Genomic DNA, 15,661 nt, shown 5'->3' on the forward strand with positions numbered 1-15,661 from the left:
CAATATCTCTTCCTTTCTTCCCAATGCAAAGCTGCAGCTGGATCAGGCAAGAAAACTCTGTGCCTGTCCATCCTCTGATCAAGCCAGCTCAAAAGCAGCTAACACATGAGAACCAAGGATGGTACATTTCTAGAGAGCATCCTAACACAATCACATTGAATCACACCATCAGCAGCTGTCCCACAGAGGAGAGGGAACAAAAAAAGTCTCTTGTCTGGTCCCAGTGCACGAGGGTCAAGTGTACATAGAATCATAGGCGCAGGACAGACCGTGCAAAAAGGACGGGCTCCTGGTGCCTAGTTTTGGCCCACAGGGAAGCCGCAGCCTCCAGACTGCAGGACTTCCCCACAGACCAAAAAGAACCTGTGAAAAGTGAGTTCTTCTAGCAACACGCCATTATGATGTCTCAGTGTGCCAATGGCGCACTCGCGACATCATAATGGCACCGCGACTTGAAGACGCTATGCGTCTAGCACGTAACAATGGTGGTGCCCATCTGTACAGGGCACCACCATTTTGATACCCTTGTCATGTGCGAGGGGCGAGGGGTGTCTAGAAGTGCCGCCCCTCGCACATGACGAGGGTGTCCTATCCTGTCCATCTGGACCGGACCTATGAATCATAAAATTGGAAGAGACCACAAGGACCATACAGTCCAACCCCTTCCAGGCAGGAATACACAATCAAAGCACTCTTGACAGATAGCTATCCAGCCTCTGTTTAAAAGCCTTGAAAGAAGGAGACTCCACCACTCCCAAGGCAGCATACTCTACTGTCGAACAGCTCTTACCATCAGGGAATTCCTCTTAATTTTGAGATAGCATGTCTTTTCTTGCAGTTTGAACCCATTGCTCCATGTCCTAGTCTCTGGAGCAGCAGAAAATAAGTTTGCTCCATCTTCAATATGACATTCCTTCAAATATTTAAAAATGTCTATTGTGTCACACCTTAACTTTCGCTTCTCCAGGCTAAACATACACAGCTCTCTAAACCACTTCTCTTAGGGCATGGTTTCCAGACCCTCCTCTGTCCACGCTTGTCTACATCCTTCTTGAATTGTGGTAACCAGAACTGGACACATTATTGCAGGTGAAATCTGAACAAAGGAGAATAGAGTGGTAACCTTGATCTAACTGCTATACTTCTATTGATGAGGCCTAGAATTGCATTAGCTGCTGCATGACATTGCTGACTCATGTTCACCCTGACTTCTAGATTCCTTTCACATGTACAGTGTCACCCATTCCATACCTGTGCATTTCATTTTTACTGCCCAAGTGTATCATCATACATTTCTCCCTGTTGAATTTCATTTTGTTAGTTTTGGCCCAGCTTCCTAATCTGTTAAGGTCATTATGAATTCTGATCCTGTCCTTAGAGGAATTAGCTACCTCTCCTAAATTTAGAATAATTTGCAAATTTGATAAGCTTGCTCTCATCCAAGATAAATCTGTGGAATCGCACTGGGCCCAGGACAGAACCCTGTGGCACCCAGCTAGTCACTTTTCCCCAGGATTATGAGGAGACATTGTTGAGTACTCTTTGGGTTCTATCAATCAAACAATTACAAATCCAGCCAATGGTAGCATTGTTTAGCCCACATTTTACTAGTGTTTTTTGCAAGAATATCATGGGGGAACTTTATATTTTGCAAGAATATCATGGGGGACCTTACTGAAATCAAGATATGCTACATCTTCAGCATTCCCTTCATTTACCAAGCTCATGACTCTTATTAAAAACAAAAAGATATAAGATTAGCCTGGCATGACTTGCTTTTGAGAAACCTGTGCTGAGTTTAGTAATCACAGCATTCCTTTCTAAGTGCTTCCAGACTCTGTTTAATTATCTGCTCTAGAAACTTTCCCTAGTATTGATGGAAAAAATAAAGTATGTATGAGAAGAGGAAATGTGATGTTATAAAATATCAGGAGATATGTTAAAACCTCCCCAGAGCTTTGTAACACATTGTGTGGGGCTCATCTGTCAGTCCAATCTTCTCACACAGTTGTTATGATTATAAAACAGAGGGGAAACAAGTATTCTAACACTAGTAACAATGTGATTAAAAAGTTGTAAAAAATACACACCTCTGTTTTGCTGTGTACTGAAAATCTCTGTAAATTTTTCTTTTCATCCATGTATTTCCACCAGGGGGTGCTAAATTCATGATAAACTATGGCAAATCCCTGTGTGTGCATCAGCGTGTTTCATTGGGAAAGTGGTGGATGGTGGCGACTAAATAAAAATAGCGATGCATACTGCTCCTGTCCTATAAAATGCTGATGTCTTTTCAAACACAGAGACTAGATTGCAATACTTAATTGATTAGTCAATCAGTTAATTAAATGAGTTGATCAGATCAGATTAATGAATTAAGGTGGCACTGTTATATATCCATAACTTAGAGTCAGTTCAACTGACATCAAGAAGACTTCAGGATATTTCTGCATAGGGTTACATTATTTAAACAGCAACAGGTTTTTGCTTTTAGATATTTTATAAAAACAGGGTGGCAAGGTACCACCTTAAAAGAAACATTGACCATTTCTATGATGATGGGGGTGGGGAGAGGGATACCTCCTGTATGACACATGAGTCATAGTTTTAAAACACAGTATTCTTGCTTCTTGGGAATTGATTTCAACTACATAGAAATGCATGCATATACTTATTTGCATAATTTAAGATCCTGTACCTTAAATCAGTATGCACTTGTAGCACTTTTGTGACTAACTGAAAGAGAGAGGTTGGTAGCATATGCTTTTGTAGACTTCCTGAGATGCATGAGCCTACTTTCTCAGGATGCATGGGGAACATAAATGTATGTCTTATACTGAACTGTTAAATAATAATAATAATAATAATAATAATAATAATAACAATAATACTGTTTATTTATAGCCCGCTTTCCCAAAGGAGATCAAAACGGGTTACAACAAGGGTTTTAACTAGAGAATACCAGTTGAAACAATGGAATTTACTTAAGTACTGACCTTGGTCAGAATTCTGTTGCTGTGATGTGCATATGTAACACCAGGTTACAAACATGTCTTTTTTTCTGGATATTCACAACCTCTTCACACAATATCCAGACGCCACTTTCAAATTGCAGTGATGCTGCCACAGTTGTTTATTAGCAATATGGGAGAGCAGCCTCATTTCTCTTTCACCAGTTGTAGACGTGTAACTGGGTGCTGCCCGGTAACCTTCTCCTCCCTTCCTCAGTTAATGGCTGTGGCAGGGCCCCTGGAACTTCTAAGCTGCTTTGGAGAGAAAAGAGCAGCACAGAACTACACATGTGGAGCACTGGAGGATCTGCATGCTCTGATGCAGAACTTGTTGTTGTTAACTGCTAACAAGTAGACTTCACCTTAGGGCAACTCGGTGAATGAGACACTTCCTAGCCACCCTGCCATCAACAGCTTTACTCAGGACTTGCAGACTCAGTGACATGGCTTCCTTGATTGAGTCTATCCATCTGGAATGTGGTCTTCCTCTTTTCCTTCTACCTTACCAAGTATTGCTATCTTTTCTAGTGGGTCAAGTTTTCTCATGCTATCAGTTTATCAAACATGGCTTCTAGGTAGAGTTCAGGCTTGAATCACATTGTGGAGAAAGGCTGGATATAAATCCTGGAAATAAATAAATAAATAAATAAACAAATAAACATACACTAGAACCCATTATTTGACTTTTTTGCAGTCCATGGTATCCATAGAACTCTTCTTCAGAACCACATTTCCAATGAGTTTATTTTCTCTCTACTAGCTTTCTTCACTGTCCAGCTTTCACAAGTACCGTATTTTCCGGCCTATAAGACGACTGGGTGTATAAGACGACCCCCAACTTTTCCAGTTAAAATATAGAGTTTGGGATATACTCGCCGTATAAGACCACCCCTCTTCCAACGCACACCAAATAAAAATTTAAAAAACATCAGATTTGTTTTCAATATGGTAATTTTAATTCTAATGCTTATTACAGGAAAATTGACATATGTGGTACCCAGTGTACAACCACCAGCCAATCACAGCAAGTGATATACTTGGCTTATTATTTTATTTATTTATTCATTCATTTATTTATATTTATATTTTTACCTATCTATCTATCTATATTATTTTTTTATTTTTATTTATTCGTTTATAATTTTTAAGCTTCAACCACTAGGGGGGGATAGCTGCTATGTAAGCCAGCTTCCCAGGCCTTTGCTGAGGCATGCAGGCAGTGCCTTGGCCTACTATAGGCCAAGTTAGGGGGCCTGATGCCCACAAACTCAGGCTTCGCAGTGTTGCCAATCTGGTGACTTTCACACGAAAATTGGGATTTTAAAGAGCTTTTGGTATCTGGCTCTATTTCAGTGCAGATTTGGTGACTTTTGCACATTTCAGCTCCAGTGCTCAGAGCAAGGCTGGCTACAGACAGGGTTGCCATAAGTCAGGACCTCCAAACCGGGACAAATGTAGGACAAATGTAGGGCAACATTTTCAAATGTAGGACACATTTTATTAAAATGGAGGACACACAAAAAATTGAGGGTTTTTTTTTAAATGTTAATATAAATGTATGTTTTTTAGGCATGATCAAAATGGAGGACATTTTGGCATTATTCCTAGACAGATGGCAGAAATGTACTTGCCCTCGGGTTCAACTGTACTTCTCAGAAGTGTGTACTTGGGCAAGGGACTGTGGTTTTTCTTCACTGCGCATGAGTTTGTAAAAATCACAGCAAGTTACATTGGCCATGCCTCAGAGGCTTGTTGATATCAATATCACCACCATCATCATCATCACTATAATTGTCCAAGAAAGGCAGACTTGTTAGCATTCAAAGCGCCATAAATACACAGAAAATGTACTTGCATATATTTTATAATAAAAAATAATGGAAAAAAAACAAGGCAGGGTTGTATATATTTAATAATAAAAATTAATGTAATAAAATAAAAAAACAAGCAATAATAAAAATCAATGGAATAAAATAAAATAAAAAAGCAATAATAAAAATCAATGAAATAAAATAAAATAAAAAGCAATAATAAAAATTAATAAAATAATATAAAAACAAGCAATAAAATTAATAAAATAAAATAAAAACAAGCAATCATAAAAATAAATGAAATAAAATAAAAAGCAATAATAAAAATTAATAAAATAAAAAAACAAAAAATAAGTATTTCATATTTTTAAAAATTACTGTAATTAAAAAAAACACAAACCCAAGGCAGACCTGAAATGGCCACTGACTCACTTTTCCACCTCCTCCTCCTCTTCATCCTCCCCATCTCCTCCTCTTCATCCTCCCCATCTCCTCCTCTTCATCCTCCCTACCTCCTCCGCTTCATCCTCCCTATCTCCTCCTCTTCATCCTCCCTATCTCCTCCTCTTCATCCTCCCCATCTCCTCCTCTTCATCCTCCCATCTCCTCTTCATCCTCCCCCTCCTCCTCGGTGCAAGGGCTCCTTGGGAAGCTCCGTGCGAGGGCACACAAGTGGGGGATGCGTGCACGCTGCCGCTGGCCCATGCTGGCCAATGGCTGGCTGGCCCAAGGGGACGAGCTCCTCCGTCATAGCCCCGCGTGTGGGCGGGAAAGCCCCACCACGGGTGGCGCCGCGCTGGCGGCACTGGCGAGGAGCAGGAGGTGGGTTGCCCAAGAAGAGGAGGAGGATGAGGTGGGTTGGCGGCCAGCCGCAATAGCGGCCACAGCAATGGCCGCATGAGCGGGGGCCCGGAGCCGGGACAAAGGCTGGGGTTGGGGGGAACTGGACTGGGGCAGGCAGGGGGGCCCCAAAAGCGGGTTTGTCCCGGGGGCCACCGGGATATGGCATCCCTATGCCCAGGTTGAGAAAGGCTGCCCTTTGATTTGCCCTGAGGCTCTAAACTGTAACTAGAAATGTTGTCTTCCCGTTTGAGGCTCAGACATGCCACTGAAGCGCAGCAAAGCATTTGATAAAGTCTCCCATGATATTTTGATTAGCAAACTGATTAGATGTGGACTAAATAGAAACACCATCCTCTGACGCTGAGAGACTGTGACTTGCCCAGGGTCACCCAGTGGGTTTACATGGCCAAGCCGGCATTCGAACCCTGGTCTCCAAAGCTGTAGTCCGATACTCAAATCACTACCCTTACTCATTCAGCCAATATTCCTCTGGCCTGTTTAATTATCTAGGGGCCCATTCCCACTTGCACTTTAAAGCGATTTCCGATTCGGCTTTGCTGCGTGTTGGAAATCGATTCCAAAAGGTCCCTTGCTCCCATTACGACACCAGATCTTTTCCTTACCCCAATGTAATCGCTTTCGTTCCCACTAGTAGCGCCGCTTTAAAATCTCCCATCAATCATCTGTGACCTAAACAACAGCCAGGGCAGTCTGGCATGGGAATTTGGGGGTGGAGGGGGGGCAAGACTTCTTCAGAGGAGGTTTGCCCTTCTCTTCCCCTGAGGCTGAGAGAGTGTGACCCACCCAAGCTCACCCAATGGGGAACGAGGCAGGAGGATGAAGGCTTGGAAATAGGGAGGAGGAGGAAGGCTTGGAAATGGGGAGGATGTCTGGGATGGCGCAGACAGGCTGGGGACAGAGGACGGCGGAGACGGAGGACACCGAAGATGGAGGAGGCAGGCCAAGAATGGAGGACGCTGAGGATGGACGATGACAGGCTGGAAACAGTGCAGGCAGGCCGGGAACAACACAGGAAAATCCCGAAAGTAAAAAGTGGCCGATTTTGTTCACTTGGATGGATCGGTGCAGGTTAATGTTGGATTAATGCTCAATGCCCCTGATATATCTGTAAACGATCTCAAATTTGCAGGCTATTCCCAGAGTTTAGATCCAGTTTCTGCACAGGATTTGGGCACTTAGCCTCCCGTGTGTGATAAAGTCCTATGTCAGAGCAAATCTGAGCGATTTCATCTTCTAAATGGTGGACAAATTCTTTGCAGTGAGCTGTTGAGGGGCTCACCTTCTCCTCTGGACCAGATCCCAAAAGATGCCTGAAACCACTCAGCTGAACCGTTCTGTGCAGCTGCAATAGCTTTAGCCACAAGATACAAGGTTAACAACATGAACAATAACAACAACAACATGCAGGAAATAAATAATAAAGGGAATATACACACCAAACCTGGCTTGTTTGTAGGCACTTCTTGTTACCTGGTTGCACGACACAACAGTGGCTGAAATTCCCTGTTCTACACAACCATTTAAGGTACAAGAGCCACATAGCATCATGGATGCCGGCCATGAGCCTTTGACTTCAAATAATAGTACCCTTTGCCCACTCCATCTCATCAAGTTCCTTTTTGAATTGCTTTGCCCAAAACTGGACACAGTATTCCAGGTGAGGTCTGACCAAAGCAGAATAGAGTGGCACTATGACTTCCCTCGATCTAAACATTAAACTACTATTTGTGCAGCCTAGAATTGCATTGGCTTTTTTAGCTGCTGCATCACACTGTTGGCTCATCTTTAGCCTGTGGTCTACTAAGACTCCTAGATCCTTTTCTTATGTACTGTTATACTGGGCTCATGCACTGGGCAAGTGAAAAAAGACTTTGTGTAACACTTCACTGTCAGAGACTTTCTTAATTGAGATGTGTCTGTAGTCCACAGCCAACATGATTACTAGCCATTGACAGTTACATTTTGCATGAATTTGTCCATCCACTTTTAAATCGATCCAAGCTGGCAACCACCAGCATGTCTCCATTTATTACATGCACCTAGAAACCCCCCTCCCTTGCTTTCCGTTGTCATAGCATGGCAACTGTGATGCTTGCTATGACTCTGTATTGTGATGCGCTTATGGTTCTGGCTACATTTGCATTTCATCAGTTAAGCTCTTGCTGGGAGAAGAGTAGGGAAAGCAGAACCTGGTTCCCCAATGAGTTTAAGATGGGAAAGGGAAGAGTAAAGGATAGGGTTTAGAGACAGCATGGTGTAATGGTTTGAGCATCGCACTGCATCCCTGGAGACCAGGATTCAAAGCCCTGCTTGGCTATGGAGTCCAATAGAGTGATCCGGGGGATGTCCCAAAACTCAGAGTAAGGCAAAGGACTTAGTTTTATTCCTCGTGTGTTTGGAGAAAACACCTGGGGTAGGACAACAAAGGTAGATGTAAGTTAAAATCATTTGGATGAGGAAAGTAAAGTATTTTGTCTTCTGTTACCAAGGAAGATATTCAAGTCAGTATCTCTTAGTGCTAAACTAATGAGATGTCATTGGATATGATTTGTTTGGGTTTCGCTGCCAGTTAGAATCCATAATATCCAAACCCCACAAAGCAGTGATACCTTTATTGTTGCAATTGAAATACACAGAATACCTGTTTTGAAGTCTGACTGGCTTCTTCTTCAGGAAAGATGCTAAGAATCAGACAGGAGGAAAATATATATGATAATATTAATCGAGATATGGCTGTTCCCAGTTCAGATGGTATTGGAAGGAAATTCATGAGGGTAGATATCCCTCTTCTTCAGGACATACAAACATTAAGTTTCATTAGCAAGACAAAATGATAATCCATTTTTCCTTACCTGTTGCAATATATCCAGGTATCCTCTTCTTCTTTTTTCTCCCCTCCTAACACTTTTAAATTCACTTTAGGATTGCCATAAGTCGAAAATGACTTGAAGGCACCTCTTTGTTTCAATATTTTCTCCAAACACATGAGGAATAAAATTAACATGATAATGGCATGGCTTCTAAAAATTAAAAAGACAAAAATGCCTTTGTCAGAAACCTAGAAATGCCAGACCTGAGATTGTATTATTTCGTGTGTTGCTTAAATTGGATAGAATATTGGATAGACCTAAAAGATGAACAATTGTTAGATCTGGAAGGTTTTAATCTGAGATGTGGCTGGCATGCCCACCTCTGGTTTGGAAAGGTGGAATTCAATGCAGAATTCAAAGACCATATAGTAAGGAGAGCCCTATGGAAGGTATGGAATATATGTAAAGGGAAAAGATATAGACAAATGCCAGATTGGATATCACTCCAAGAGGCGCTGATGAAAAAGGGGGGGAAAAGAAGGAAAAGAATGGCTAAGATATAGAGATATACTAAAGATAGAAAAGGGAAAGGCAAGGATCAGAACAAAGGAAGAATTAATAGCAGAAGGGCACAACATCCATTGATTTTTCTACTTTCAATTACATGAGAGATATAAAAAAGACATTAAACAATATGGCATAGCACAAAACAAGAAGGAATTAGATCTGATCCTAATGGATAGGAAAGGGGAAACAATTTCAAAATTCTATAATTTGTATATAATATATCTTGACAAGGCCTACAATAATGATGGAAGAAAGAGACTGTGAGATTGCCACCTTCAGCTCGACACATGAAACGGGTATAGTTTAAAATTATAGATACGTTGCACCCCGAAAAGGAAATTAAACTGTCCCCAGAGGTTTTGTAAGCATAGGATTTAAGAGATAAGATTCTGCACACACTTAGTAATTACTCAAAAGAGGAGCCGCATAGTGAGATAAAGGCATGTATTTCTTTATTCGGGGGAATATTTAAGGTTGTAGCTGATAAGAATAGTAACGATACAGTATAGAAACAGAAGAAGGGGGGAGAAAAATTATGAATATCAATTTAAAATGTTGAAACAAGAAGACATTGTGCATTTTTTAAAATTTGTAAATATTTCAATAAAGATAAAAAATTTAATATTAAAAATAATTTTAAAAAAAGAAACCTAGAAATGCTGCGTGAAGAAGAAGCTACTTTCTGAGTAGTTACAACTATAGTTTTAGTGCCTGATATTTAATGGTTTTGGTGGTATAAGTATCTCTGAGAGTTGCTTCAGGTAGGAAGGTGGCAAGGTCAATAAATTACAATGACAGCCTGAAAGGATAAGGCAGAATGAACATCGTCACAGGTTGGCATTGTTGAAATGTTTACGAGGATAACAACAAGCATGTAGAACTGATACAGAAAAATATGACCAGCAATATGATTGACAATGCATTTTTTCCAGCCTTGACCAAATGCACCTGGAAAGCACAGATAAGGAACCCAAGTCAAGGGACTTGAAACGTTTGGAATGCATCAGGTAATGTATTTTATCTATGCAGTTCTTGATTGACCCTGATTCTCAAGAAACAGAGGTAAGTATTTTTATGTGATTTTATTTTGACATTGTATTTTATTCCAGCTTTGACCAAATGCACCTGGAAATCACAGGTAAGGAACCCAGGTCAAGGGACTTGAAAAGTTTGCTAAATGCTCATTGTTCTAAATGCTTAAAAGTACTGCATGCATTTGTGGGTGCTTTTTCCCCAATTCATTAAATCTAGTTTAAATCCCGTTTCTGAACAGGATCTCGCTCGAGTGATAAGGTGCAGTGGCTGCTACCTGTCTTGAAACCTCCCAGCTCTTGCAGATGATCAAGATTAAGCATTTCAGTAACTAAATTCTTTTGCAATTCCTTTTCTAGGCCAAATGCACCTGGAAAACACAGGTAAGGAACCCAGATCAAGCGACGTGAAAAGTTTGGAATGAATCAGGTAATGTATTTTATCTATGCAGTTCTTGATAGACCCTGATTCTCAAGAAAGAGAGGTAGGTATTTTTTATCTTATTTTATTTTATTTTACAGCGCTCTTTTTTCCAGCTTTGACCAAATGCACCTGGAAAATACAGGTAAGAAACCCAGGTCAAGGGACGTGAAAAGTTTGGAATGCATCAGGTAATGTATTTTATCTATGCAGTACGTCACTGACCCTGATTCTCAAAAAGAGAGGTAAGTATTTATATTTTTATTTATTTTATTTTACAGCGCACTTTTTTCCAGCTTTGACCAAATGCACCTGGAAAACACATGTAAGGAACCAAGTCAAGGGACTTGAAACGTTAGAAATGCATCAGGTAATGTATGTTATCTATGCAGTTCTTGATAGACCCTGATTCTCAAGAAAGAGAGGTAAGTATTTTTATGTGATTTTATTTTGACATTGTATTTTATTCCAGCTTTGACCAAATGCACCTGGAAATCACAGGTAAGGAACCCAGGTCAAGGGACTTGAAAAGTTTGCTAAATGCTCATTGTTCTAAATGCTTAAAAGTACTGCATGCATTTGTGGGTGCTTTTTCCCCAATTCATTAAATCTAGTTTAAATCCCGTTTCTGAACAGGATCTCGCTCGAGTGATAAGGTGCAGTGGCTGCTACCTGTCTTGAAACTTCCCAGCTCTTGCAGATGATCAAGATTAAGCATTTCAGTAACTAAATTCTTTTGCAATTCCTTTTCTAGGCCAAATGCACCTGGAAAACACAGGTAAGGAACCCAGATCAAGCGACGTGAAAAGTTTGGAATGAATCAGGTAATGTATTTTATCTATGCAGTTCTTGATAGACCCTGATTCTCAAGAAAGAGAGGTAGGTATTTTTATTTTATTTTATTTTACAGCGCACTTTTTTCCAGCTTTGACCAAATGCACCTGGAAAACACAGGTAAGGAACCCAAGTCAAGGGACTTGAAACGTTTGGAATTAATAAGGTAATGTATTTTATCTATGCAGTTCTTGATAGACCCTGATTCTCAAGAAAGAGAGGTAAGTATTTTTATGTGATTTTATTTTGACATTGCATTTTATTCCACCTTTGACCAAATGCTCCTGGAAATCACAGGTAAGGAACCCAGGTCAAGGGACTTGAAAAGTTTGCTAAATGCTCATTGTTCTAAATGCTTAAAAGTACTGCACCATTTTTAGCTGAAACTGTAGCCAGGTCATTAATTCAATTTCTTCCCAAAAGGTTTTTTCGCGTTATTTCATGTTTGCAGGAATGTCGTGTGACAGACTTCACGCATTTGTGGGTGCTTTTTTAAAAATTCATTAAATCTAGTTTAAATCCCGTTTCTGAACAGGATGTCGCTCGTGTGATAAGGTCCAATGGCTGCTACTTGTCTTGAAACCTCCCAAGACTTGCAGATGATCAAGATTAAGCATTTCAGTAACTGAATTCTTTTGCAGTTCCTTTTCTAGGCCAGACTGCTGTCGCCACCCAAAACCTTTGAAGGAGAAGGCGAGAGCATCATTAGCTAGTGAACCGCTTGAGTATGGCTCTTTCTGACATGCCCAGGGTTGCACTGACCGCCACTTTTGGGGTCGGGAAGGAATTTTCCTCCAGGACAAATTGGCCAGAGATCCTGGAGGTTTTTCGCCTTCCTCTGGGCATCCAGCAGGAGTCACAGATTTAGGGCCTTTGTGTTTATTTTTTAAAGAATAAATGAATAATTTTAACAAGAATTTTCTTAGTCATGGTCTCATTTCCTATGTTTTATTCATGAATTTGCAAAAGTTAAAGCAGACTCTTGGGATCCTACTCTACGAAATGGATTTTCCCTTGCAGTTCTTTGCCTCCTTACTCCCATTCTAGAGAGCTGCCATTTTGCCCCCATTAACCCAAACTACCCTTTTCCAACCCAGGTTACACCAGAAGCGTTGGATGGTCATTCAATATGACCGCTACCTGGAGTGATGGGAGTTGTAGTCCAAGATACCTTAAGGTGCCCCCCCCCCCCCCCCACACACACCCAAAGCAAACCTTGATTTTGCTATTTTATATAAGGCATATGTTTTAAATATTTTACTATGCCATTGTATTTAATGGGACATAGGCATTCATGGATGTTGATATCTATGGGGTGGGGTGGGGTCCTGGAAGCAAACTACAGTGGATACCAAGGGCCCATTGTATTTAAAAGGAGAAGAAGAAAGAAAGAATTCATGTCAAGTGTAAGGCTAGCTGGATCTATGTACAGTCGCCCCTCCTAATGCACAGATCTGAGATCTGCGTTCTTGGATATGTGCAGAGGGGCGACCTCCACTAATTGCAATGGTGCCCAAACCTGTGCAGTGCTCACAGGAGTGTGCTCCATTCAAACCTATGGGGCTTGAATAAGTGTGAACCTGGTTTTTGCGGGGTGTGTGTGTGTGTGTGTGTGTGTGTCTGGAATGGATCCTCCATGAGAATGGAGGGCCAACTGTATTTAGGGCTGCCATAAGTCAGGACCTCCAAACCGGGACAAATGTAGGACAAATGCAGGACAACATTTTCAAATGTAGGACACATTTTTTAAAATGGAGGACACGTGAAAAAATTGAGGCTTTTTTAGAAATGTTCATATAAATGCATGTTTCTTAGGCATGATCAAAATGGAGGACATTTTGACATTATTCATAGACAGATTGCAGAAATGTACTTCCCTTTCTGGCCACCCCCCTCTCCCCATTCCAAACAGCACATTTGGGCATTGAACATTGCTTTATTTTAACATTGCCTCTTGCATATTTCAGAGGCTTATTCCACAACCAAACCCTTTGGTCAAGGGACTTTGGTTTTTCTTCATTTTGACTTGTTTTGTCTGTATTCCTCCCCACTAAATAAAGAAGACATGAAATGGAGTTAATGGGTACAAGTTGTTAAACAAAAAACTCTTGTGAGACTCTGTAGGCAAGAGGTGCACCATGTTAAGAACTGCATTAAGCACACTTAGGCTTCTGCCACACTGCTTTCACTCTCATCACTCCATCCTATGGAATCCTGGGATTTGTAGTTTGTTGTGGTGCCAGGGCTGGGTTTTGAAATCTCAGGCATAAGAGAGGCAAAAGGCTTGGGCTGCATCTACACTGGAGAAATAATCTGGTTTGAGACCACTTTAACTGTCTTGGCTGAATGCTATGGAATTCTGGGAATGGTGGTCTGTTCCAGCACCACAGCAGAATGGCAGTTAACCCCTTGAAAGCTCTCTGACCAAGGTGACCAATGCCCTCACCCCAAAATGTAGGGCACCCAAGCAAAAAAACGTAGGACATGGCCAAAGATAAAAGCTAAAAACACCCATGTAATTATAAATCCATGCTTCTTAGCCATGATCCAAATGGAGGACATTTTGAAATTTGACAGAAGAGGACATGTCCTGGAAAAGGAGGAAGATGTCTGGTCACCTTGTCTCTGGTCCAAAATACACTGCAGAAATAAAACATAGCTGGACTGAAATGCCCAGAGTCCCACACTGAGGAAATAATCCAGTTCGAGAGTGACTTAACTGTCCTGGGTTAGTGCTGGGGAATGCTGGGAATTGTAGTACACTGTGGCCCCAGAGCTATCTCTGACAGGGAGTCCCATAACCCTCCAAACGTAGTTGAACTGCAGTGCCCAGAATTCCTCCCCAGGTGCATCCACACTGAGGAAATGGTCCAGTTTGAGACTGCTCAGTACTGGGGAATCCTAGGAATTGTAGTCTATTGTGGCCTCAGAGCCATCACTGACAGAGAAGTCTCAATGGCGGGATACAGACGGGCAAAAAGGGGTGTGTTCATGACGTCATGAAGGTATAGCCTTCAGACGGCCCTTACCTGAATGCCTCCATGAACACGCCGCCTGCACGCCCCAAGCGGGAAGTAGCGGCATTAAAAAGGTGCTGCTTTTCCCCGCTTCTTTTCTATATACTGCGCAGCTGCGCATCTCCGTCTATAAGCTGCTGCACCGGTACGCCAGAATTGTTACGCCGCTAATTTAAGTTGCTCATTTAAAAGCTCCGTGTCTGCTGCGTCGCATAATGAGTCGGGGTCCTGGAACATGCGCAGTTTGCACCGAGGCTCTAATTAGAGCGTCAGATGCCATGCAGATGTGGAAGCTGCAGTACAACTGCACTCTATTTTAATGCTCGTAACCCTAACCCTAACCCTAACCCTAACCCTAGAGCAACATGTACGCATGCGCTGCTAGAATTGGGGAAAGTTTGGAATTTAAAGTGAACCCCTACACACATTCCTGTGCCATTTTCACCTAACAATAAAAAAACCCTAAAACTTTAAATATTTACATATGTACAAGGGAGGTGATGGGGGATGGCAGGGGGACAGCGGTGGCAGCGGCGACAGCTGTGGCTGTGCATTGCAGATTCAGCAAGAGCGTGGGGACCAAAGGAGAGGAGGCATCCATGATGCTGGTGACACTACCAACGTGCAAGCGGACAAGGATGCCAACACCAGCTGATCACCAGCTGGCAGGAGACCACCATTGTTCTTGGGCAGGGCGAGGGAAAAAGTTTAAAGGGGCCTGGGCGCTTTAAATGTGCACATAGGCTTTCTGCCGCCGGTGCTGAGCGCCGGCAAAAGAAAAAAAAAGTGTCGTTTTTGGCCGCCCATGCAGAAGCTGCCTCTCTCTTTGCAGCGTCCTCTGAGGCGGCGGTATGGAAACTGCGGGTCAGAAACGGCCCCAGGTGAGGCGTCTTCACTGCCCCCCCCATGTGAAAGCCCCATACACCTGAGCCACGCTCCTGGGGCGGGCGGTCTGGAGGCTCCGTATTCAGCAGAATACACCTCCAAGACGTCTTCCCCTGCCCGTCTGTACCCCGCCATCGTCTCCCAAACACTAGCATTCCCAGGATTCCCTAGCATTGAGTTAAAGCAGTCTCAAAGTGGGTTATTATTCCTGCAGTGTGTGAGAGAGATATAAAAGCTAGGGACTGGATTCATTTGGAGGATCTCTGTGTCCAAAACACACTGCTTGGACTGCCAGGGCTCAGTGCTATGGAATCCTGGGAATTGTAGTCTATTGTGGCACCAGAGCTCTCTGACAGAGAAGGCCAAATGCCTCACAGACACCAGAATTCCAGAGCATTGAGCTTTGGCAG

The sequence above is a fragment of the Sceloporus occidentalis genome, unplaced genomic scaffold (genome assembly GCF_023333645.1).
Source record: "Sceloporus occidentalis isolate IW3139 unplaced genomic scaffold, rSceOcc1.0.p SCAF_6, whole genome shotgun sequence".
NCBI lineage: Eukaryota > Metazoa > Chordata > Lepidosauria > Squamata > Phrynosomatidae > Sceloporus > Sceloporus occidentalis.